The sequence below is a fragment of the Panthera onca genome, chromosome D4 (genome assembly GCF_046562875.1).
Source record: "Panthera onca isolate mPanOnc1 chromosome D4, mPanOnc1 haplotype 2, whole genome shotgun sequence".
Taxonomy (NCBI): domain Eukaryota; kingdom Metazoa; phylum Chordata; class Mammalia; order Carnivora; family Felidae; genus Panthera; species Panthera onca.
In genome coordinates, this window is record NC_138351.1 from 33,078,000 (window position 1) to 33,103,031 (window position 25,032).

Sequence of the window (25,032 nt, forward strand, 5' to 3'; positions counted from 1 at the left end):
GAAGGTGAGGAGCATACTTGGGATTCTCTGTCTCTCTCTCTGCCCCTCCCCTGCTCTCTATCTCTTTCTCTCCTAAAATAAATAAATGGACATTAAAAAAATTAAAGAAATCATGGAGATGTCATTTTTAATTACTTCTTATTAAAAATAAACTTGTGCTCAATGCTGAAAAAAAATTTTTTTTTAAGTGGAAGAGGAAACAAAATTAAAAAGCAACACCAGGAGGGGCGCCTGGGTGGCTCAATCAGTTAAGTGTCCGACTTTGGCTCAGGTCATGATCTCATGGTTCGTGAGTTCGAGCCCCACATTGGACTCTGTGTTGACAGCTTGGCTCCTGGAGCCTGGAGCCTGCTTCAGATTCTGTGTCTCGCTCTCTCTCTGGCCCTCCCCTCTCGAGCTCTGTCTCTCTCTCTCTCTCAAAAATAAATAAACATTTTTTAAAAAAAGAAAAAAAGCAACATCAGGAGCGCCTAGGCTGGCTCAGTCAGTTAAGAGTCAAACTCTTAATTTTAGCTCAGGTCATGAGGTTAGGTTGGTTAGTGAGTTCCAGCCCCAAGATGAGAAGTGCATTCAGTGCAGAACCTGCTTGGGATTCTCCCTCTCTCTCTGCCCCTCCTCCACTTGAGCATTCATGTGCTCTCTCTCAAAAAAAAAAAAAAATTAAAAAAAAAAAACAAACACACACACCAATCTCTAGAATTGTATCACTTAACCTCTCTTAATAAAGTTTTAAATCTATATGTGAATATGTGTGCATGCGTGTATATGTATTATATTTAAAGATTTTTTTTAAAGTAATTTCCACACTCAACAGGGGGCTAGAACTCACAACCTAGAGGATCAAGAGTCACACTTTCTATTGACTGAGCCAGCCAGGCACCTCTGTATAATTTTAAAGTAGCAATATGTTAAATATGTAGTTTGGTTGCCTTTTTATTTTTATTTTATTTTTAATTAAAAATTAAAAAAATTTTTAAAGTTTTTTAAATGTTTATTTATTTTTGAGAGACAGAGAAAGACAGAGCATGAGCAGGGGAGGGACAGAGAGAGAGAGTGAGACACAGAATCCGAAGCAGGCTCCAGGCTCTGAGCTGTTAGCACAGAGCCCGATGCAGGGCTTGAACCGACGGACCGCGAGATCATGACCTGAACCGAAGTCAGACGCTCAACTGACTGAGCTACCCAGGCACCCCGGTTGCCTTTTTATGTTTAAGTTTATTTATTTTTAGTAATCTCTACACCCAACATGGGCCTCCAACCACACCCTGAGACCTAGAGTCGCATGCTCTTCTGACTGACAGGTTTCCTGGTTGCCTGTTTTTTTTTTCTTAAGTTTACTTATTTATTTTGAGAGAGAGAGAGAGAGAGAGAGAGAGAGAGAATGAGCGGGGGTGGGGGAGAGGGAGGGCAGAGAGAGACGGAGAGAGAGAGAGAGAGAGAGAGAGAGAGAGAGAGAGAGAATTCCAAGAAGGCTCCACACTGCCATTGCAGAGCCCAACACAGGGCTCCAACTCATGAACTGTGAGATCATGACCTGAGCCAAAATCAAGAGCCCGGTGCTCAAACGACTGAGCCACCCAGGTGCCCTGCCTTTTTAATTTTTTTAAACTGAGATACATTGGTAACAATTTTCCATTACAGAAACATTATGCTTTAATTTTTTAGTGCCTGTATCGAGTTCCATTTTACGGGTAATATTTTATTTAACCAGACTCAATATGAACATTTAGTTTAGTTCATATTTTTACTATTGCAAGATGATGCAGGGATAAAAAACTACATACCTAAACCTAACATTGTTAGGTTACTGTGTTAACATTCAGAGAGAGATAAGCAGTAAAAATGGAAAGGAGTTTTTTTTTTTTTTATGGTTTTTTAATGTTTTATTACCATCACATGAGGTAAAAAAAAAAAAAAAATCTATTTCCTTCTTTTCTCTCTCCCTTCCTGCTTGCCTTCCTTCCTTTCTTCTTTCTTTTTTTTTATTGTTTCAATATATGAAGTTTATTGTCAAATTGGTTTCCATACAACACCCAGTACTCATCCCAAAAGGTGCCCTCCTCAATACCCATCACCCACCCTCTCCTCCCTCCCACCCCCCATCAACCCTCCGTTTGTTCTCAGTTTTTAAGAGTCCCTTATGAAGGAGCTTTAACCAACAGTCGAAAAAAGCACAGGGTACAAAGATTTAATAGGAAAATAATAAATGATCAATTAGACTAAGCACCAAAGTTGCCCAAGAAAAGCCCTCTTGTCTTTACTGTTCCAAATGAAGTTAAATTGATACAAACTGCCTTCTCAGAGGCAGGGCTCTGGCCTTTCCTGTGTGCCATTATGACAAAATTAGAAGAAATCAGGGTGCAGTCTCCAGTTAAGAATAACAAACTAGGGGTGCCTGGGTGGCTCAGTTGGTTAAGCATCTGACTTCAGCTCAGGTCATAATCTCACAGCTTGTGAGTTTGAGCACCACATCAGGCTCTGTGATGCCAGCTCGGAGACTGGAGCCTGCTTCAGATTCTGTGTCTCCTTCTCTCTCTGCCCCTCCCCCACTTGTGCTCTGTCTCTCTCTTCTCTCTTTCTCTCTCTCTCAAAAAAAAAAAAATAAATGTAAGAATAACAAACTAAATGCTTACACAAAGGAAAGTGTTAGAAAATAAAGTAATATTTTTAGACTGGACTCACAAACACAGGCAGAGGTTAAGAATATGAAGGAGAGATTAACCAGAGACCATGTGAAGTCAGGGTTCTGGAGGGTGGTGGACCAGGGTTGGAAACCCAGATCTGCTAAGTACTGGAATTGTGCACCTGGGCTAGGTACTTATGGCCCTTGACCCTGTTTCCACATTTCCCTCATCCTGAAAATGGAAAAAGTGATAATACTTCTCTCTCAAAGTTGTTAAGATTGAATGAAATAATGTGGGGCATCTGGGTGGCTCAGTTGGTTAAGTGTCACTCTTGATCTCGGCTCAGGTCATGGTCTCACGGGTTTATGAATTTGAGCCCTGCATCAGACTGCACGCCATCAGTGCGGAGCCTGCTTGGGATTCTCTCTCCCTCTCTCTCTCTCAGTCCTCCTCTCTCTCTCTCTGTCTCTGTCTCTCTCAGAATAAATAAATAAACTTAAAAAAAGGTTTTTTAAGTTTAAATGAAATAATGTAGCTTCCATGCAGAGTAAAATGGATGGCATGGGGTAGATGCTTAATAACCAGTAGCTATTAACCAGGAAACAGTCTTATCTGATTAGGGTAGAAGGTATGGTGCTTTAGAATTAGAGGCTGGAACTAGATACAGCTCAATCAAAAGGGAGGAGAATGTCTAGGTCACAGAAGGGATGATGGTGACAGTGGTGAGGGACTGATCATGTGATACTAGATCCCAGAAATCAGTATGACACTTGGGATCCATGAAAGGGAAGGGAAGCATGTGTTAACAGCCACATGCTAAGTCCAGAGAGTATGTCCCCAGTTGGAACTCTCTTAACTCCTCTGATTTCCCTATGAGCCCCCAAAGCTGTATGCTTTTTTTTAGCTACTTTTACAGGGATTTCCCTCCTCCCTCTTTCTCTGTTTGCCCCTGTTAAGTTTCATACTGACCAAACTTTCAATATTTACCACTTTCTAAAGAGTACAGCCTTATTCCAGAAAGATCATATAGAACTTTGTTTTCTTGGTGGAAGTGAGAGGAATTTCTGAATTCTTCAGAAAAGCTTGGAAACTCTCTCAATCAGTTTATCAGATCTTACCTGTCTCATTACCCCAAGGGTCTTTTCTAAATGTTTTCTAAATATATACACTTTCCTATATCTTTACTATTACCACTATGGTTTAAAATGACTTCATGTTTTGTCAGACACCTACAATTATCTCCTAACTGTAGTCTTCATTTCTACTTGTGCCCATACCAATCCTCCATTTGCAGCTAGAATGATATTGTATTATAAAAACAAAAGTATGATCAAATCTCTCTCTAACTTAAAAAACTTCTAGTAATGTTCCCTACTACCAGGATGAAGTCACAATTATTTTTTTTAATTTTACTTTTCTTTTTTTAAATTTACATCCAAATTAGTTAGCATATAGTGCAACAATGATTTCAGGAGTAGATTCCTTAGTGCTCCTTACCCATTTAGCCCATCCCCCCTCTCACAACCCCTCCCGTAACCCTCAGTTTGTTCTCCATATTTATGAGTCTCTTCTGTTTTGTCCCCCTCACTGTTTTTATATTATTTTTGTTTCCCTTCCCTTATGTTCATCTGTTTTGTCTCTTAAAGTCCTCATATGAGTGAAGTCATATGATTTTTGTCTTGCTCTGACTAATTTCACTTAGCATAATACCCTCCAGTTCCATCCACATAGATGCAAATGGCAAGATTTCATTCTTTTTGATTGCTGAGTAATACTCCATTGTATATATATACCACATCTTCTTTATCCATTCATCCATCGATGGACATTTGGGCTCTTTCCATACTTTGGCTATTGTTGATAGTGCTGCTGTTATATTGGGGTGCATGTGTCCCTTCAAAACAGCACACTTGTATCCTATGGATAAATGCCTAGTAGTGCAATTGCTCAGTCATAGGTTAGTTCTATTTTTAATTTTTGAGGAACCTCCATACTGTTTTCCAGAGTGGCTGCACCAGCTTGCATTCCCAGAAGTCACAATTCTTTAATATTGCTCACAAAGCCTGTATAACCTGGGCCTTATTTCTCTCTCCAGATTCATCTTGGCAACTCTTTGTTCATAATGCTGCAGTAGCACTGACTTTTTTTGCTCATGGAAGTCATTGAGCTTTGTACAGCCTCAGGACCTTTGCACATAATGTTCCCTCTGCCGAGAAGGCTCACTCCACAACTTTCCACCTGACCAATTCCTCCTTATACTTCAGCTCTCTAATTAATTTGTGACTTATTCACTGACACCTACCCAAACACTGCAAACTAGGTTAGGTCTTTCTGTTTTATACTTTCATAACACCCTGTACTTTGTCATGGCTGTACTTATCACGAACCTAATTAAATAATAGTTGTTTAGTTATTGAATATCTAGCTCTTTGGGTTGTGAGCTCCATGAGATCAAGAACTTATATCTTATGTTCAAAGCTATAAATCAATTATATAGTACAGTTAAAAGCACATAGCAGGCACTCAGTAAATAATGAATGTCCATAATTATCCATATTTGCATCTTTGGTCATAGATCTGTGCATATGAATGCCATATATATATATATATATATATATATATATATATATATATATATAAAACTAGAACAAAAGAAATGTAGCTGATTTCCTGCATTCTCTTTGGTAGCTGGAGGTTTTTTGTTTTGTTTTTCGTTTTGTTTTGTTGTGGTTTTTTTTTTTTTTTTTTGCCTTATTTTCTGAGGGAGACTCACCATGATAAATTTTCTTCAAGTTTGGCTTGAAAAAACCTTTTTTTCAAGGTTTATCCATACAAAAAGAGCATGTCAACTATAAAGGATAGGGTAAATCAGGCTGTTAGCAATCTCCATATCAAAATTTAATGTTAAAAGAAAATGACGCAATAGCCTATAAAGCACACAGGCAAGAAAAAAAGTGTGATGCAAGATTGTAACATTCAGTACGGTGTCTTGAGACATAAAAGTTAAGAGAATGAAGAAAATGAATTAATTCTTAAATTTCTATTTCCAGTTATGATGGGCTAGGTTATTCAGACCAATATGTCCATAGATAATGAATAAAGATGCTGAATGAACTATATACATATATAAAAATTCCTCCAAGGCACAAAATTGCTGACAAGATAGTAAAAACTATTAGGCCAAAAGCTAAGAAAAGGTGGAAGCCCAGAAAAGGTGGAGTACAAGAGCACAAAAGCTACTCTTGCCTTGAGGACATTTTCTAGACAGGGACATCTAGCATTGTTTTTAGTAGGTTCACTGGGCATGGAAAGAGCAGACAAGGTCCAGGGCTACCCAAGGTGAAAATGCTATTAGGTGGACTCCTCCTATATTAGTTTGGGACTCCATAGGCTATACCGTAAGGATAAGGGTGAACCAGTACCCAAGAACTTTAGAAAATGTTGTTTTTTACATGGACTATAATAGGAGAAAAAAAATAAAAGCATCTTTCCCTATCCCATTTTTGAGCAGATATGGCCACCACACAGCTCCGGCTTAGATTTGTAGCCTGGGTTAGCAATGACTCAAGGAACCTCAATCCATGAAAACAGGTCTTACTGAGAAAGCCCTGGGGCACCTGGGTGGCTCAGTTGGTTAAGCATCCAACTTTGACTCAGGTCATGATCTCACGTTTTGTGAGTTTGAGCCCCATTTGGGGCTCTGTGCTGACAGCTCAGAGCATGGAACCTGCTTCAGATTCTGTGTCTCTGTCTATCTCTGCCCTTTCCCCCACTCACACTCTGTCTCTCTCTCTCTCTCTCTCAAAAATAAACGTTAAGAAAGCCTCAAGGCACCTAGCAGGAGCAAACAAAAATCATTTTTTTTCCCAAGAAGCCACAAATACTTTCCTTCACAAATAGTTTTTCAAGGATAAGAAGTAAACATACAAGGAAACTAGACACCACAAACAACACAGCAAAAATATCAGGCAGCAGAAATAAACCAGAAAATAATTGAGACATTAGAATTATGATACAGATTACAAAAGAACTATGATTACTATGTTTAAAGAAATAAAACAACACAACTCCCAATGCAGGAAATAGGAGAGAGGAACATGTTGAAATGCTCCATATACATGCAATTGGCAAAATCCAGACTGGAGGAAACTCTGTATTGTCAAAGAACCCAGGTTAGTTAACAAAAAATTGTAAGGAAGAGAAAGCTTTAAAATTTGAAGATTATCATGTTAATTTCCCCACTATTCCTGGTTTTTCATGAACATTTCTCATAAATGTTTCATTTCTTCTACATTTTTTTTAGAGGACATTCTCCACATTAACCATTAGTACCTTGAATTTTGATGTTAAAACAACCTAACTTGCTTGTAATGTATTGTTCTTTCTATACAATCCTGGATTTAGTTAATATTTTAAGGATTTTTGAATCTACATTCATGAGCAAAACTGGAATATAACTTTCCTTTAACTTGGTGCCTGTCAGGTTTCCCCATCAGGGTTATTCTGTGCCCCATAAAAAGTTGAAGTGTTCCCTGTGACTGTCTTCCTTTCCCCAGTTTGTAAATATCTCATTAAGACAGGAAAGTTATCCTGGTAATATGTTTGGTTTAACTTTCCAAGGAAATCAGGGTAGTCTGGAGTCTTCTTTGTGGGTTGCCTTTGCACTACTTTTTCAATTTGTTTTTAAACGATTTCGGTTTTCTATTTCCCTGTACGCAAGCAAAGAAGTACCGGCCAGGACTTCTCAATTCCGGTAAGCCGACTGCAGAAAACTCAAGCCACAACACAGGAAAATGCGCACAAAACAAGTCACTTCCGTCTAGGAAGTGACGGTGTAACCACGTCGGGCGCAGCGGGACCTCAAAACCCCTTCTGCGGAAGCCGCGTTCTGACGTCACCACGCAGCCGAATACCCATAAGACCGCAACGAGCCGTATTGCATTGTGGGACACTTGTCCATACCCTGGGGGCTTAGTGCGTCAGTAAGGGGTTCTCCACAGTGACGTATGCACCTGTTCATTCCGCCTGTTCAAAATCTCTCCCCTCTATTAAGAACGGGGGCCGTCCCATCTTAGAGGAACAAGAAAATGCTAGAGAATGGCGCGGGTTTTCGGAGACGCTGAAGGTAACAGAACCTGGCCCAGGGCCTGAAACCTATCAGAGACTCACGTGACTCACTGCTACTCTCCCACTGGTCCCTTTACTGAGGCGTGTGTGTGCGTGTGTGTCATATGACAGACTTCTGGCTCAGCTGTCACGTGACTGCCACGTCGCTTGCGACTTTGGAGACTACTAGCCTCTAGGGGGCGAATGTCTTTACCGCCTCTTTTCCCACTTTGGTTTCCCCGTTAGTAGCGCATGCGCAGCATACGACTGCCACCAGCTTTGTCTCCTGAACACTTCGTTCACCATTTCTTCCTCCGGAGTCGGAAAGGCGCGCTTCTTTGGGTTCTTGAGAAGGTGGTCCGGAAGCTGGCGACCACGGGTAGTTGTTCGCCCTCATCTGCTGAGACTATAGAGGTCGCCCCCACCCCCACCCCAGGGTTGAAGTAAGGGTGCAGTGGGCAGGGCGGCGCAGCTGGGGAATCGGTCCTGCGTTGGGTGTTCTCTCAGAGCCAGAACTCGAGTGGGGAGCGCGCGTGCTAGTAACCCGTGATGCGGCTATGTCGCTGTCATCTTCCCTTTCCATTGGGTTATCCTGGGTGTGAGCCTGCGCCACACGAATGTATTCTCTCACTCAGGAGAACCACAATCCACCCTCTCTTCCACTAATGTAAATCTAAGTTGGCCTGTTTTTGTTTGTTTGTTTTAGATTTTTAGCTACCCAGTTCAGGAAACACCTTCTATCTTGTCCGTGATTTCCATCCTATTCTCATGGTGCTAGGACTAATACACAGTTGCCATCTTTAGGTGTTTACCGTTGTATTTGGCATCCCCCATCCTTTCATGGTATTTGACTTGATTTGACATGATAACATTTTTAAAATTTTATTTAATTCCAAGTTAGTTAAAAAATAGTGTAATAATGGTTTCAGGAGTAGAATTTAGTGATTCATTACGCATAACACCTACTGCTCATCTCAACAATACCCTCCTTAATGCCCATCATGCCCCCACCCCCCTCCCAGCAACCCTCAGATTTTGTATTTAAGAGTCTTATGTTTTGCCTCCCTCTCTGTTTTTATCTTATTTTTCTTGCCTGTATGTTCATTTGTTTTGCTTCTTAAATTCCCATATGAGTGAAATCACATATTTGTCTTTAACTTATTTCACTTAGCATAGTATGTTCTAGTTCCAACCAAGTTGTAGCAAATGGCAAGATTTCATTCATTTTGATCGTGATATTCCATTGTGTACACACACCACACTTTCTACATGCACTCATTCAGTCGTTGGACATTTGGGCTCTTTCCGTAATTTGGCTATTGTTGATAGTGCTGCTATAAACATTGGGATGTATGTGCCCCTCTGAAACAGCATACCTGTATCCTTTGGGTAAATACCTAGTATTACAATTGCTGGCTTGCAGGGTAGCTCTATTTTTAATTATTTGAGGGATTTCCATAGTGTTTTCCAGAGCAGCTGCACCAGTTTGCATTCCCACCAACAGTGCAGAAGTGTCCCCCTTTCTCTTCCTCCTCTCTAGCTTTGGTTGTTTCCTAAGTTGTTAATTTTAGCCATTCTCACAGGTGTGAGATGGTATCTCATGGTTTGGGTTTGTATCACCCTGATGATGAGTGATGTTAAGCATCTTCATGTGTCTGTTAGCCATCTAGATGTCATCTTCAGAAAAGTGTCTGTTCATGTCTTCTACCCATTTCTTCACTGGATTATTTGTTTTGTGGGTGTTGAGTTTGATACATTTCTTCACAGATTTTGGATACTAACCCTTTGTCTGTCATTTGCAAATATCTTCTACCATTCAGTTGGTTGCCTTTTAGTTTTATTGTTTCCTTTGCTGTGCAAAAGCTTTTTATCTGGATGAGGTCCCAATAGCTCATTTTTACTTTTGTTTCCTTTCCCTCCAGAGACATGTCTAGTAAGAAGTTGCTGTGGCCAAGGGCAGAGAGGTTGTTGCCTGTTTTCTCCTCTAGGATTTTGGTGGTTTCCTTACATTTAGGTCTTTCATCCATTTTGAGTTTATTTTTGTGTATGGTGTTAGAAATTGTTCCAGGTTCTTTCTTCTGTAGATTACTGTTTGCTGAAGAGACTGTCATTTTTCCATTGGCTATTCTTTCCTGCTTTTTGGAAGAGTAGTTGGCCATACATTTCTGTATCCATTTCCGGGTTCTCTATTCTCTATTTTGTTCCATTGATCTATGTCTGTTTTTGTGCCAGTACCATACTTTCTTGATTACAGCTTTGTAATAAGGCTTGAAGTCCAGAATTGTGATGCCTCCAGTTTTGGTTTTGTTTTTCAACATTACTTTGGCTTTTCGAGGTCTTTTCTGGTTCCATACAAGTTTTAGAATTGTTTTTTCTAGCTCTGTGAAGAATGATGGTGTTATTTTGATAGGGATTAGCTGAATGTGTAGATTGCTTTGGATAGCATTGGCATTTTAACAATATTTGTTCTTCTAATCCAGAGGCATGGAATGTTTTTCCATTTGTGTCTTCTTCAATTTCTTTCATAAACCTTCTATAGTTTCCAGATACAGATATTTTACCTCTTTGGTTAATTTATTCCTAGGTATTTTATGGTTCTTGGTACAGTTGTAAATGGGATTAATTCCTTGATTTCTCCTTCTGCTGCTTCATTATTGGTGTATAGAAATGGCCACAGATTTCTGTACATTGATTTTATATCCTGCAACTTTGCTAAAATCATGGATCAGTTCTAGCAGAGTCTTTTCAGGTTTTCCACGTAGAGAGTGAAAGTTTGACTTCTTTCATACTGATTTGGATGCCGTTTATTTCTTTTTGTTGTCTGATTGCTGACTCTAGGACTTCCAGTACTATGTTGAGCAACAGTGGTGAGAGTGGACATATCTGTCATATTCCTTTTTTTTAAATATATATATTTTTAATGTTTATTTATTTTTGAGAGAGAGAGAGAGAGAGAGAGAGAGAGAGAGAATGCAAATGGGGGCTGGGCAGAGAGAGAAGGAGACACAGAATCCAAAGTGGGCTCCAGACTCTGAGCTGGGCCCACTAGGCCCCAATGCAGGGCTCAGACTCATGAACCATGAGATTATGACCTGAGCCGAAGCTGGACACTTGACCAACTGAGCCACCCAGGTGACCCTCCTGTTGTATTCCTGACCTTAGGAGGAAAGCTCTGTTTTTCCCCATTGAGGATGATATTAGCTCTGGGTCTTTCGTATATGGCCTTTATGATGTTGAGGTTTGTTCCTTCTATCCCTACTTTGTTGACTTTGTTGAGGGTTTTTATCCAGAAAGGATGCTGTATTTTGTCAAATGCTTTTTCTGCATCTATTGAGAGGATCATGTGGTTATTATCCTTTTACTAATGTTATTTATCACATTGATTGATTTATGGATATTGAACCATTCCTGCAGTCCAGGAATAAACCCCACTTGATCATGGTGAATAATTATTTTAATGTATTATTGGATTCGATTTGCTAGTACCATGTTGAGAATTTTTGCATCTGTCTTTATCAGGGAAATGGTCCATAATTCTCCTTTTTAGTGGGGTCTTTGTCTGGTTTTGGGATCAAGGTAATGCTGGTAATACACAGAATCTGAAGCAGGCTCTGAGCTGTCAGCACAGAGCCCGACATGGGGCTCGAACCCACAAACCGTGAGATCATGACCTGAGCTGAAGTCAGATGCTCAACTGACTGAGTCACCCAGGTGCCCCTAAAAATCCAATCTATCTTTAAGATAAGTTTGGTAAAAGTCTTTTAGTCATATAATTAAAAAATTAAAATGTAGAAAAGTATATAGTGAAAAATCTGTTTCACATCCTTACAGCCTATTTGCTTAATTTCCAATGCACCCCATCCCAAAGACAACTAGTTGGGAGGTTATGGTAGTTTATGCTAGTTGGCTAGACAACTAGTTGGGAGCCAAGGAAATACAAATACACTTATTTTCCTACTTTCTTTTTTTTTTTTACACACAAAGAGTAGCCTAATCTACATAATGTTCTGCATCCTACTTTTTTTTCATTTAAAAACATTTTTGAGGGGCGCCTGGGTGGCTCAGTCAGTTGAGTGTCCAGCTTCGGCTCAGGTCATGATCTCACAGTCTGAGTTTCGAGCCCCGTGTTGGGCTCTGTGCTGACAGCCCAGAGCCTGGAGCCTGCTTCAGATTCTGTGTCCCCCTCTCTCTCTGCCCCTCCCCCACTCATGCTCTGTCTCTCTCTGTCTCAGAAATAAATAAACATTAAAAAAAAATTAAAAAAATAAAAAATAAAAAATTTTTGAGATCCATACGCATATACAATGTTATCACTTTTTGTACAGCTGTACAGATTCCATGGTATGGCTATGCTATGTGTTTTTTTTTATTTTTTTATTTTTTATAACCAGTCCCCTATTGATAGCCATTTGGGATTGTCTATTATGAACAATGCTGTAATGAAAAAAATTGTTGTTGTGCAACTTTATGATGATACAAATTCCTAAAAGACCATTTCTGTGTTAAAAGTTATATGTATTTGAAATTTTGATAGATAAATGCCACTGCCTTCTGTAAGCATCTGTGTATATATTTTCCCATAGTCTTATCAACAAAATGTTAGCATACTTATTTCATTTGATGACTTGATAGATTGTCATGATATCACATAATATTTTTAATTTTCATTTCTCTTGGGAAATGAGCATCTTATATTTAAGAGCCATGTATATTTTTTCTTTTCTGGGAACTCAGTGTAAACCCTTGTCAATTTTTCTATTGATTTGTTTTATTCATTAATTTTTAATGTATTTTTAGTTCTTTTTTTTTTTTTAATTTTTAATGTTTATTTTTGAGAGAAAGAGCACATGCATGGGAGAGGCAGAGAGAGAGGGAGACACAGAATCAGAAGCAGGCTCCAGATTCTGAGCTGTCAGCACTCATGGGGCCTGAACTCATGAATTGGGAGATCATGACCTGAACCAAAGTCAGAGGCTTAAATGACTGAGTGAGTCAGGTACCCAAATATACATCCTGCTTCTTAATAAAAGGACCTGCAGCAGAGATAATGTATTCAATATGATTGGGAAAATTGAAAGGAAAATTTTCTGCCAAGCGTAATTCATTTGCTGTGATGGAGCATATTTCAGTCTGAGCTTCTATCAGCTATGGCAAAAAGGGAAAGGTATTTGGCAAAAGGAAACAAATAGAAAACCTTTAGTGGGTTCTAAAAATTCTAAACAAACTATAAAGCTATAAGAGGAATCCATTACCCTGACTCTGTTTTGTTTTTTCCCCCTAGAACAAGACAAATTCATAGGAAAAATGGAAAAGCAAAAGTTCTGATGTTTTGCTTTTGATTTCACCAACTCCAGGTGTTTTCTTTTTAGAAAGGTAAGAAATTTATCTCAGAAACCAACAAATATGCTGTACTTGAAAGATTCATTCTCACTTAGATTGCTGAAAAGCGTCTCTAACAATTCAGCTAAAAAAAGAATGCTTACCTGTCTAGTATCTTTTTTTATTTATTTAAATTATTTATTTATTTATTTATTTATTTATTTATTTATTTATTTATTTAAGTAATCTCTACAGCCAAAGTAGAGCTTGAACTCATGACTCTGAGATCGAGAGTTGCATGCTCCTCTGACTGAGCCAGCCAGGCGCCCCCACGTGTCCAGTATTTGATTAAACTGAAAATGGACACCAGAAAATCCCTTTCTTTTTAACAAATTAAATAAAAATAATTTAAAATGAGTACTTTTGAAAGCACTGATACTATAAAAGGTAATACTAAAAAATAAAGGTCCAGAAGAAAACAAAATACTTGGAAACTCACAAGATGGTATAGGGACCATTTGGAACCCCAAGGTCAGTATGAAGTTTATTTTAAGCTGAAGACATTTGAGAATCAATACGTGCAGAAAGAAGCCTTCTCAGAGCTTCCCTTATATAACTAAAAGCAGAAACTTCTGGGAAGTGAGGCTGCAAGAATTTCCCTGTCAGGGTCAGCCTACCCCAAGGAGAGAAATCAAGAGTAAACCTACTATAAATCCCTTTCCCAGAAGAGTTTTATGGCCATGAAAAGTAAGGAAAACCACTCACAGCAGCATAAACAAACTATCACAAAGTTTCTTTCCAGATTGTTTTTTTAAAAACCCATTTGTTTTTCTTAAGTAAATCTCTTTATTCTTCCCACAAAGTCTGTTTTTCTCTACTAAATTAGGTTAGCCTCTGACTAACTGTTCAATGAGCTAGATTCCTCCTTTATTAACACCATATGCCTATGAATAAACCTTAATTATCAGATCCCCAGTTGCTGAACTTAAAAGGGTGGAGGAAGTTTTTCCTCTCTAACAGTGGTCAAAGGGACAGCAGTTTTTTCAATGAGGAAAAGAAAATGGGGTGGTAGTGCAGGGAACTTCAAATATTTTCCAAAAAGAGGAAATCTAAATGGATCATAAACAAAGCCTTTTAATTTCATAAATATCCAGAAAAGGCAAATTTAAATCACCCTTCTGATTGACAAATATTAAGAATCTGACAGTACCCAGTATTTGGCAAGAATGGTGAACAACAGGAGCATTCAAACACTGCTGGACAGAGTGTAAATAGACACAACAGTTTTACAAACAGCTTGACATTTTCTAAAAAATTGAATATACAGATATTCTAGGACCCAGCACTTTCTCTTCCAGCTATACACTCACCCTTGCTACTCAACTGCGGACTATACACCAGAAACCTCAGCATTTCCCAGCAACTTGTTAGAAATGTAAATTTCTGGGCCTTACTATAGATCATATGAATTAAACTCTGCATCTTAACAAGATCTTGAGTGATACATAAGCACCTGTGCCCCAGGATCCATGGACAAGAATGTTCTTGATAGCTACAAACAAATAATCCCTTTATCTATGAACAGGAGAAAGTATGCTATATTCATAAAATATATGAAAACTACATGTTAATGAAAAGGAACAAATTAGAGTTAAATGCAACATGGATAAGTATCACGATGTTGAGAGAAATAAGTAAGACATAAAAAAATACATAGACTATAATTCATGTATGTAATCTTCAGTAACAGTTACAACCAAACTGTGCTGTTTATGTATGATAAGGTACATTAAGGTAATGATACTAAAAAGGGGAGAAAGTAAAGCAAGAAAGTGATTCAGGGTGAAATCAGGGTGGAATTTCTCCAGAGGAGAGGGGTGAGTTGTGATCTTGGAGGGAGGGAGGCAGTTGTAGGGTGTTTACAGAACAGGTGTATGTGTTGGATAGTGTCTAAAGTGTTTCTATTTTATAAGTATTTAAATGGTTTATAAGTTCTGTGTAGTTTTCAGTATGTGTGTTATATTTCACATTAGATAAATAAATGCTATAGACTTATTTCCAATGATATCTGGATGGCTGACAATGAGAAAAACAATAAACAGGAAGTAACAGCAAAGTAAATTGGCACTGGATAGACTAGAAAAAGAAAAACCAAGGCCTCCTAGTGTTTGTTCTATTGAAAATAAGGCCTTTTTTTTTTTTTTTTTTTCCCTGGGTAAGGCAATCTTTATTTTCCATGAGGGATGTTTGGGCATACAGACTCAAAGAGTGGATGTGTTCTAGGGGGAGGGGTAGAAGGAAGCAGGAGAATGGGAGGAGGCTACAGACCATGCCAGGGTGGAGGAGGAGATGGGGATGACAGAGGGTGGGGAGGGGTTGGGGTTGCGTGGCAGGGGTGGTAGTGGTAGATGGACACAGGATATAGCACTTAGAGATCAAAGAGGAGGCCATACCCCAAGCTCTCACCTTACATGTTTTCCTCCTTCCCCTAGTCCTGCCCCCTGTCCACCTGTTTGCATTTGACCACAGACCCTCACAGGAGTAGCAGTTCAAGAACCCTTTTCTGAGTCAAACATAGAGGGAAATGGTGTCCCATGTTGGAACTATCAGAGGAACATCCCAAAAATTGAGTTAAGGAAGATTTGGCCACTAGGGCACCTAAATAGGAAGTTAGGTAAGGTGAAGAATGCCCAAAAAGAAAACAATCAACCTCGGCTATGCTTTCTGTAGCTTTTATACCTAGATCTGATGTTCATGGAGTGGCCTTGAAGCCTCTCATTATCATGGCCTTGATGGAGATTGGTGAATATATTATTTTAATCTGGAGAAAGTTCCTTTCTGTGTAAAATAGACTATATAAGATAACTAAACTTCAAATTGTTGAAAATAAACCTCACTTGAAAGAAAAAAAAAACCCAGAAATTCCTAAGAATGTGTCCAAACATTAACAGATGATAACAGGAACAAAGAAGTCCTTGGGTTCATGACCACTTCAGAATATGCTTCAGAATACAACTCACTTTTTTTTTTTTTTTTTTTTTTACAACTCATTAAGAAGGCTGGGCTTAAAATTGTACTCGGGACTCTAAGAAAGTAGGCATAAGACAGAGGAAGATAAATTTAGGATGGACTTTGAGAAAGAAGTGGCAAAGAAATCTGAAAAATGTTACAAATTTCTGGAAAGATAAAACATAAGAAATCACTAAAATTTATAAAAATAAAAATGGTCATTAATTGTCTTAGTCCATTCCGGATGCCATAAGAAAATACCACAGACTGGCTAGTTTATAAACAACAGTAATTTATTTCTCACAGTTCTGGAAGTTGGGAAGTCCAAGATCAAGGTGCCATTATGGTCACTTGGTTTACAACTGTGCTTTAGTGCTGTGTCCTCTCTTAGTGGAAGGGGCAAACAAGCTCTCTGGGGTCTCTCTTATAAGATCATTAGTTCTACTCATGAGGGCTCCACCTCATGGATAAGCCCCTCCCAAAGGACCTACCTCCTAATACCACTACACCAGGCATTAGGATTTCAACATAAGAACTTTTGGGGGAAACACGTTAAGACCACAACATCAATGAAGCAAAAGTTGTTAAAGAAACCATCAAATGTGAGCTATTTCAAGAGTAGGGGGCAAGAAATTCAGGTTTTGGAAAATAGAGCAGTTGCCACAGAAAGTAGAGAATTGGGATGAACCAGCCACATTGAGCTGAGTAAAACCTTGAAGGTCATAAGAGGTCTCCAAATGTGGGGCGCCTAGGTGGCTCAGTCGGTTAAGCATCCAACTCCTGATTTTTGACTCAGGTCATGATCTCGTGGTTGGTGCGTTTGAGCCCCACGTTGGGCTCTGCGATGACAGCACAGAGCCTGCTTGGGACTGTCTCCCTCTCTCTTTGCCTCTCCCCTTCTCTCTCTGCCTTTCTCTCTCAAAATAAATAAATAAGCAAACAAACAAACATTAGAAAAAAGATGTCTCCAAAAGGAAAGAACAGATCTGTTGATTACAGAATTGCAAAGAGAATTGGAACAGTTATTTTGAGATGAATTCTGAAACTGAGGACAAAAGTAATGAAAAAACTTTATGTATATACTGAAATAAGCAATAGAGAATCAGGGCCCAAGCTCTATTAGAACATGAAGACAGAAATGCTTCACTAGGCAAGATAAAGTGATACCAGCCACTCACAAATCATAGATTGTAGATGGAAGTTGGAAGACCACAGAAGGAAGTTGAAAGAGTAGTCCTGTTCATTGCGATTATTCCAGGTTTAACTAGAAACAGACCCTAAAGCAGAGTATCAAGAAACTAAAAACAAATGTTATGTACTAGGTTGAATAGTATATCTCCCAAATCCATGTCCACCTGGAACTTGTAAGTGTGACTTTATTTGGAAATAGGGTCTTTACAGATGTAGTCAAGTTAAAATGAGATTATGCTGGATTAGAGCAACTGGTGTCCTAAGAGGGGAATTTGGACACAGATATACACAGAGGGAAGACGGACAGAGATAGGAGTGATGCTGTCATCTGGCAAGAATGCCAAAATTTGCTAGCAACCACCAGAAGCTGGAAGAGTCAAGGAAGGATTCTTCCCTAGAGACTTTAGAGTTGGTGTGACCTTGCTGATGCCTCAATGTTTGACTTACGGCCTCCAGAACTGTGAGAGAATAAATTTCTGTTGTTTTAAGCCACCCAGTCTGTAGTATTTACTATATAGCCCTAGGAAACTAACATACCCTATGATCAGATAGCGGAATGAGAAAGGTCAGGAACAATTAGTTGAAATAAAACAGTAAAAGCAGAGAATTCAATATCTGGAAAATTAATACAAAACAAGAAGATAACATTGCCATTCTGTAACAAAGTCCACTAAAATTTTTTTTTTTTTTTTTTTTTTTTTTTTTTAGACAAGGACAATTTTAATCCTCCATTATCCTGCAGTAACAACCACTGCTGGCTTTATATGTATTAAAACTGCATTTGCCAAGAACTGTGAACATTGAGAATCTTTACATAAAGTCACATGGTTGATACAGGTACATAGATACCTTCTAGCACCAACAGAATACATACACAATACATATCAAATGGTCTTGATGGATAAATTTGCTTCATTAGATACTCATATTTAGTAAAATTCACAGTTAATACAGAATTTCATTTTCTTAATTTATCTTTATTACACATTTTTTCTAAGATTTTAAGTATTTAAAAAAACGCCACTCATTCATTCAAGGTTGTAATTTGTAGGGCAATAAACAATGGGTTCTAAATTTCTTAAAGGTGTCTATAGCAATTTAAAATACCAGGAGTCTTCTTTTCAATTTGTAGCACCTGACTTGAGACCTTTATTAAGTGCAAAGTTTAAGTTCATTTAGTGCATTCATTAAAATTCAATGTCACTGTTTCTCTTGTGAGAAAGACATTTCAATTGTTATTTCTCAGACTACCTATATATATATAGAGAGAGCATGGATGTATATTCTTTCCAATTGGGTAGAATTTTATTTTCAGAATTTATAGCTAGAACAAGAACTCACAGCATCTCTGAATGGCCTTTCACTCAAAGCAGTGGTGATAGTAATGTATAAAATGGATATGGGGTCTTCCTCCCTATTTAACATAACCAAACGTGTTTCCAAAGTATTCTTGGAAAATATTTAAAAATATATGAATAATCTACCATATGGTACACCATCATTCTCTAACCATTTCTCAGTTGTTCATTTATATCAGTTGCAATTTTTTTATGAGTAACATTGTGGTGAACATCCTCACCCACAGTTTTTAGCAAGAATAATTCTATCTTTAGGATAATGTCAACTAAGTAGCTTACTGGGTCAGACTGCAGATGGTTTTAAGGCTTTAGTATACTTTACCAAATAATCTCCAGAACGTGAACAACTCCTACCAACATTAATTTACTGTGATCACGAAGTGGACTTGGTATCAATGAAGGAAATTCAACCACAAATCTATTAGATGCCCAAGCATCTCAAAACTCACACCAAAGAAGCAAGGAGACAATATTAATGATGATTAAGCCAAAATTCAAATTCTTTAAAACATTACTCAGCCTCAAATCATGATTTAATTAAATCATGATTATTTTAAGAAAATTAACTCATTAAATCATGATTATTTTAAGATAATAAACAGAAAAGCTTTGCACAAAAAAATCTACTGTTTTTCCAAAAATAAAAAGTTAAAAAGAGAAAAAGTCAGTACTAAATGACCAAAAATTTTTATTTGACTAAATTCTATTTCATGCGTAAGCATGACAGTCTCCCCTGTTTTTTAGACTTTGGCAATTAAAAGAACACGCAGCCTTATACAGAACAGTGAAAATGCCAAGGGTGAGAGTAGTCTACAGTTTTACTGTAGGATAAATATATATATTTTTAAAAGGCCTCTTTCCCTTTGGCCATATCTACTCTCAGTTCAAATCATTAAATAGGGACAAATTTTCAAAATCACTTCTTTACTTCTCCAAGATTTTCGATGCTACCATCATTCACCACCTCTGGCCATATTTCCTGAATGACATCAATGATGTCATCTGTAAAGCCTTCCTGAATGATGATTTCATCCTCTCCTGTTACTGAGATACCACAGGAGAATTTTTGAGCAAAAAATCTTTGTACTTCTTTTAGATCAATTTCAAAAGTTGCAGGGCCACATACTCTTGTTACATATTTCTTCTTTGCTCTGGGAATTTTGGCTATCATAACCTTTTGTGGTACAGTCTTCTTTTTTTGCTTTATTTGACCCCTTCCACCTGTCTTCTGCTTTTTCTTCTCTTCTTCTTCCCCTGGTGTGCCTTGACCCTCACTAGTTCCAGCTTCTTGTTTGGGTGAATTTTCTATAGTTAAGTTTTGCAAACTCATTTGGAAAATTCTCTAACCACTGTTCACATTTAGCGACATCAGGCATATATTCACAGTACTCTGTTGGTAATGAACAGACTCCACAGTAGAGGACTTAAAGTGGGTAGTCTGCATCTAACTTGGTATTTGCCCAGCTCTCCTTTGCAATCATGCCTACCAGATTCAGAAATATCAGCAGCCATCTCAAAAACCCAGGTGGTCACGCAACCCCTGCTGCCTCCACTCCACCACTACTGCCAGCTCCACTGTAATTTGACCCTTGTCTAGGATACAGAAGGAACTGTTGCTAAAGAGAAAAAAAATCTTCCTAAGGCAGAAATGAATTCAAGTTATCAGAATTAACATCTCACTCACAATGCCTTCTTTAAGAAGCAGTCTGGGGGGCGCCTGGGTGGCGCAGTCGGTTAAGCGTCCGACTTCAGCCAGGTCACGATCTCGCGGTCTGCGAGTTCGAGCCCCGCGTCAGGCTCTGGGCTGATGGCTCGGAGCCTGGAGCCTGTTTCCGATTCTGTGTCTCCCTCTCTCTGCCCCTCCCCCGTTCATGCTCTGTCTCTCTCTGTCCCAAAAATAAATAAAAAAAAAAAACGTTGAAAAAAAGAAGCAGTCTGGGGCGCCTGGTGGCTCAGTCGGTTGAGCCACTGACTTAGGCTTAGGTCATGATCTCACGGCTTGTTGGTTGGAGCCCTGCATAAGGATCTGCGCTGATAGCTGGGAGCCTGGAACCTGCTTCGGATTCTGTGTCTCCCTCTCTCTCTGCCCCTCCCTCACTTGCACTCTGTCTCTGTCTCTCTCTCAAAATAAACAAACATAAAAAAAAAAAAAAAAAAAAAAAAAAAAGGCAGACCTAATTTCAGTTCCTGATGTTACCATCCTGTGTGTTACTTTGGGCCTTTTAGTTAATCTTCCTAAAAAACATTCCTCATCTCAAAAAATGAGTAAAAGGTATTAATTACCTAATATGGTGCAGGCTTTGTAAAGCACCCATTATGTAGTAGGGACTCATAGTAGTGCACTTCCTTTTTCCTTACCCTAATATAAGATGATAAAATGCTACTTAATAAGACTTCGGTGCTGTGCTTATAAAATGTACATGCCAGAAAGGGTACCTTACTCTGAAATTTATGCTGCTGTCTTATTTCCCTCATGAGCCTGTGGTGGTGAACTTAACCAAATATATTTTCTAATCTCCCACCCTTAGTGACAGACTGATACATATACCAAATCTTACACTGTAAACACTTGACTTGTTAAAAGAAAAGTAGAGTAGAAAGATTTTTTAAAAAGAACAAGTACAAGGTGAAAAACTTGCTGTTATAATGAACAGAGGTCTTTAGACTTGATTGAGGAAGATTCCTTTCTCCCCCTGCTCTACCCTCTTCATCACCGCAAAGATGAAATCACCTTGTATTGATTCTTTAAAAAGGAAAGTAAAGTATAATGGAGGGACTTTACAAAGTATAAAACAAGGACAGGCTTAGAGGTTAGTTTGTTACTGTTTATTTGTTTTTTATTTAATCTTTTCTCTCCATAATCCTCTACAGATGCTTCATTTTTAAGGTTAGTAACCGCTATCTTGATGGAGGCAAGTGGGAAGGCCCCTGGAAGTAGGATCCCCTGGGTAAGAAAGATTCCATGCTCAAAGAAGACTTGGCTTAGGTTTTGTCAGGAGTGGAGAAAAATGGGTCATTTTACCCAGACGATCTTGTCTAAAAGCTGCCATCTAGTGTTCATTTCTGAGAATACATGCTGACATACTAATCCTGTGGTTCTCTATCCCAAGGCCATTTTTATTGATGTTTTTTATGGTTATGCACAGATTCTGAGACAATTTGGTTACCAAAAGGAACACAATGTTAGAAGGAAATTGTTTTTCAGATATTTTCATCATATACGTATAGTACTGCCAAAATAGGGCTTTAGAATAATAACAGTATAATAATATTTCTGAAGGAAATTATCTCATATTGAACTGCTGTAATAGCAATTTAAAAAAAGTAACTCAGGTTATCTTATCCATCCTTCTAGTTAGTAAATGTTGCCTATAGTTTTTATTGGAGAGAGGGAGAGAAAAACCATTTATTGTATATTTTCAATATGCCAGACTCTAAAAACATTATCTTATATAAGTCTTACAACAATCCTTTGAGTTAAGCATTCTTTTCTTTTAAAAAATATTTTTATTTATTTTTGAGAGAGAGAGAAGAGAACATGAGAGAAGCCAAGAGAAAGGGAGACAGAGAATCTGAAGCAGGCTCTGCGCTGACATCAGAGAGCCCAATGCAGGGCTTGAACTCATGAACCATGAGATCATGACCTGAGCATAAGTCAGACACGCTTAATGGCGTGAGCCACCCAGCACCCTTAAGTATTCTTTACTTTTTTCCCCTCATCTTTACTGAAGTGGAATTGACAAAGGAAATTTGAGTATTCCTAACACTATTTTACATATGAGAAATTGTAGTGAAATAATTGACTTTAAAAAAATTTTTTTTAATGTTTATTTACTTTAGAGACAGAGACAGACAGAGTGCGAGTGGGGGAGGGGTAGAGAGAGAGGGAGACACAGAATCAGAAGCAGGCTCTGGGCTCTGAATGGTCAGCACAGAGCCCTACATGGGGCTTGAACTCAAAAATGTGAGATCATGATGAGAGCTGAAGTAAGACCCTTAACCAGCTGAGCCACCCAGGTGCCCCTAATTGACTTTTTATCAAAGAGCAAGTTGACTAAAGAACTCACATCTGTCATACTCACGGTCAGTGCGCATTCATTTATACCACAATACCTAGTAAACTTTTTGAAATTCAGGGGAAGTCTTACAAACCCCTTTTACTGCTTTCATAAATTGTTCAAAGGCCTAAACAACTCTAGAAATCATGGCATTAAAAGGAACCTCTAAAGGGGCTCCTGGGTTGCTCAGTTGGTTAAATGTCTGACTTCGCTTCAGGTCATGATATCATGGCTCATGAGTTCCAGCCCCGTGTAAGTTTCTATGCTGACAGCTCAGAGCCTGGAGCTTGCTTAAGATTCTGTCTCTCTGTCTCTCTGCCCCTCCCCTGCTCGTGTTCTGTCTCCCTTTCTCTCTTTCTCTCTCTCTCTCTCAAAATAAACATTAAAAAAATTTAATAAAAAAAATAAAAAGGAACCTCTAAACTCCCACATTGCTCCGTAGGATTATTTCCTTAAAACAGATTGTAGTTTTGAGACATGAATCAAAATGTACACAATTCTTTTTTTTTCCAATAAAGTTTATTTATTTATTTATTTTGAGAGAGAGAGTGCGAATGAAGGAGAGGCAGAGAGATGGGGAGAGAGAGAAACCCAAGCAGGCTCTGCATTGGTAGCACAGAGCCCGATGCGTGGCTTCAACTCATGAACCATGAAATCATAACCTGAGTCGAAACCAAGAGTTAGACTAAACCACCCAGGAGCCCTGAAAAGTTACAAAATTCTAAGTTAAAAACACTTGGGTGGTTTTATTCTTGAGTTTTGCTAAAGCAAATTCATGAAATGTATGGGTTTTTTTAAAGATATACTTTAATTATAATACATTTGGCTGAAATCCCATATTTTATATTATATTTACTTAAACCTTTAGCTATTCTGTATTACTTCAGGAATGCAAGTTCTTGCATGGATCAACCAAATGTGCCATGCCCCCAAATTTCAATTTTTCATTGTGTACAGACTGTACTAATCACAACAGAGAAAACACACAGTTAATTTTTAAAAATTAAAATATTAAATTTCCTAGATTCATTATGTAATGTATTTGATCACCTTTTGAAATTTGATGAGTATTTAACGCTAAATTCCCAATTTGGAACAATTATTTTAGGGAGCCAGTATGATTTATTAATGAATCATTTAGCATAGAAAAGAGGACTCATTGATTGCCAGAGTCCAGCTCCAGCAGGTCCAGGGGTTCCCAAAGGAAGAACCGCGTCGGTGAAAATAAAACTAAAATAAAAAACTAGAAAATAAAAAACTAAAATAAAAAACTAAAACTAAAATAAAAAAACTAAAAATAAATAACTAAAATAAAAAACTAAAATAAAAACAAAAAATAAAAATGGACACAGACAACAGCAGTGTGTTGAACTGGCCGATTTATTGTAGTAAACATGCATTATATATGCTAGTGATTTCCTTGTAACATACATCATCTATGTTTTTCTAACATTACCTAATTTTAAAAATGTTCCTATGTGTAAACAACCTTTAAGTAATAACATGGTGATTTTCCCCTAACTTTCCCGCATACCCTTTGATTATAGATTAATTTCTTACATTATTCCATTATGCATCTGCATTTATCTATAATCTACAAAGCATTCGCTTTGCTGTTCTCGTGAAAGGCCCTCCATTTCTCAACACCTCAAGTGGAACAGTTACAGGGACATGACCTCCTAACCACATGAGGCCAGAAGAACAATGTGTTTGCCTCGGTCCGAGGTGCCAGAAAGGGGCTGAAAAAGCCTTAGAAACCCATGCCGCATACATTCTCAGAGAGACAATGCACCTAGGAACCAGTGAACCATTCTATACCTTAACCAATTAGGTTCAGTCATCATCTGGAATGCCTCCGGGGGGCCAGGTGGGCCTAGGGGTTGAAGTCACTTGTGCCCAGAGATACACTCCTTAGTTGCCGGAGTGGGGCTTTCAAATTCATATGTCTCTTCTTAGTTGGCTGCCTTTGCTGGCAAAGGTATGAGGCTATCCTTCCTGTAAGTAGAGGAGTCTCCATGGGGGATGGCAAGGGCTAAATGTAAGGCCGCACAATTTCTTGCGGAACCTTATTTTCTTCCCTAATGGTTCTTTTCCCAGGGGGCCTGCTGAGGGCAATTCCCCAACAGACAATACCCCAGGTAGTTTTAAGGCCAAATTACCTAAAAGTGGGAGTACAAGAAGCTTCACTGTCTGTGGGCCGCCCTGCAGTCACCAATCCGTCCACAGCCCGGGCCCTGCCACTCAGGCTGGGATAGCTCAGCTTCCAGCAATTGATTTGACATTCATCTTTCTAAAACTTGAGCTGCCTTTCTTAGGCAAGATTATTTTCCTTCAGTCCTGACAACAGTTCAATTAGGTTTGTAATAA

The 25,032-nt window shown here is 38.5% G+C and overlaps 1 long non-coding RNA gene and 1 pseudogene across 19 annotated transcripts in view; one reads left to right on the forward strand and one right to left on the reverse strand.

Annotated features, from left to right (window-relative positions):
- The first annotated feature begins 7,625 nt into the window (after nt 1-7,625).
- Nucleotides 7,626-25,032, forward strand: part of LOC132663494 (uncharacterized) — a 57,220-nt gene continuing 39,813 nt past the window's right edge. For 4 of the 19 annotated variants that reach the window (XR_013551782.2, XR_013551779.2, XR_013551783.2 and 1 more), the window contains exons 1-2: nt 7,929-8,109; nt 13,012-13,103. This is a non-coding gene — a long non-coding RNA (uncharacterized LOC132663494). Of the gene's footprint in view, nt 7,750-7,905; nt 8,145-13,011; nt 13,104-21,478; nt 21,556-25,032 lie in introns of those variants that run through there. The other 15 variants (XR_013551771.2, XR_013551777.2, XR_013551775.2 and 12 more) reach the window with 13 other exon arrangements.
- Nucleotides 19,059-20,134, reverse strand: LOC132663493 (density-regulated protein pseudogene; annotated as a pseudogene).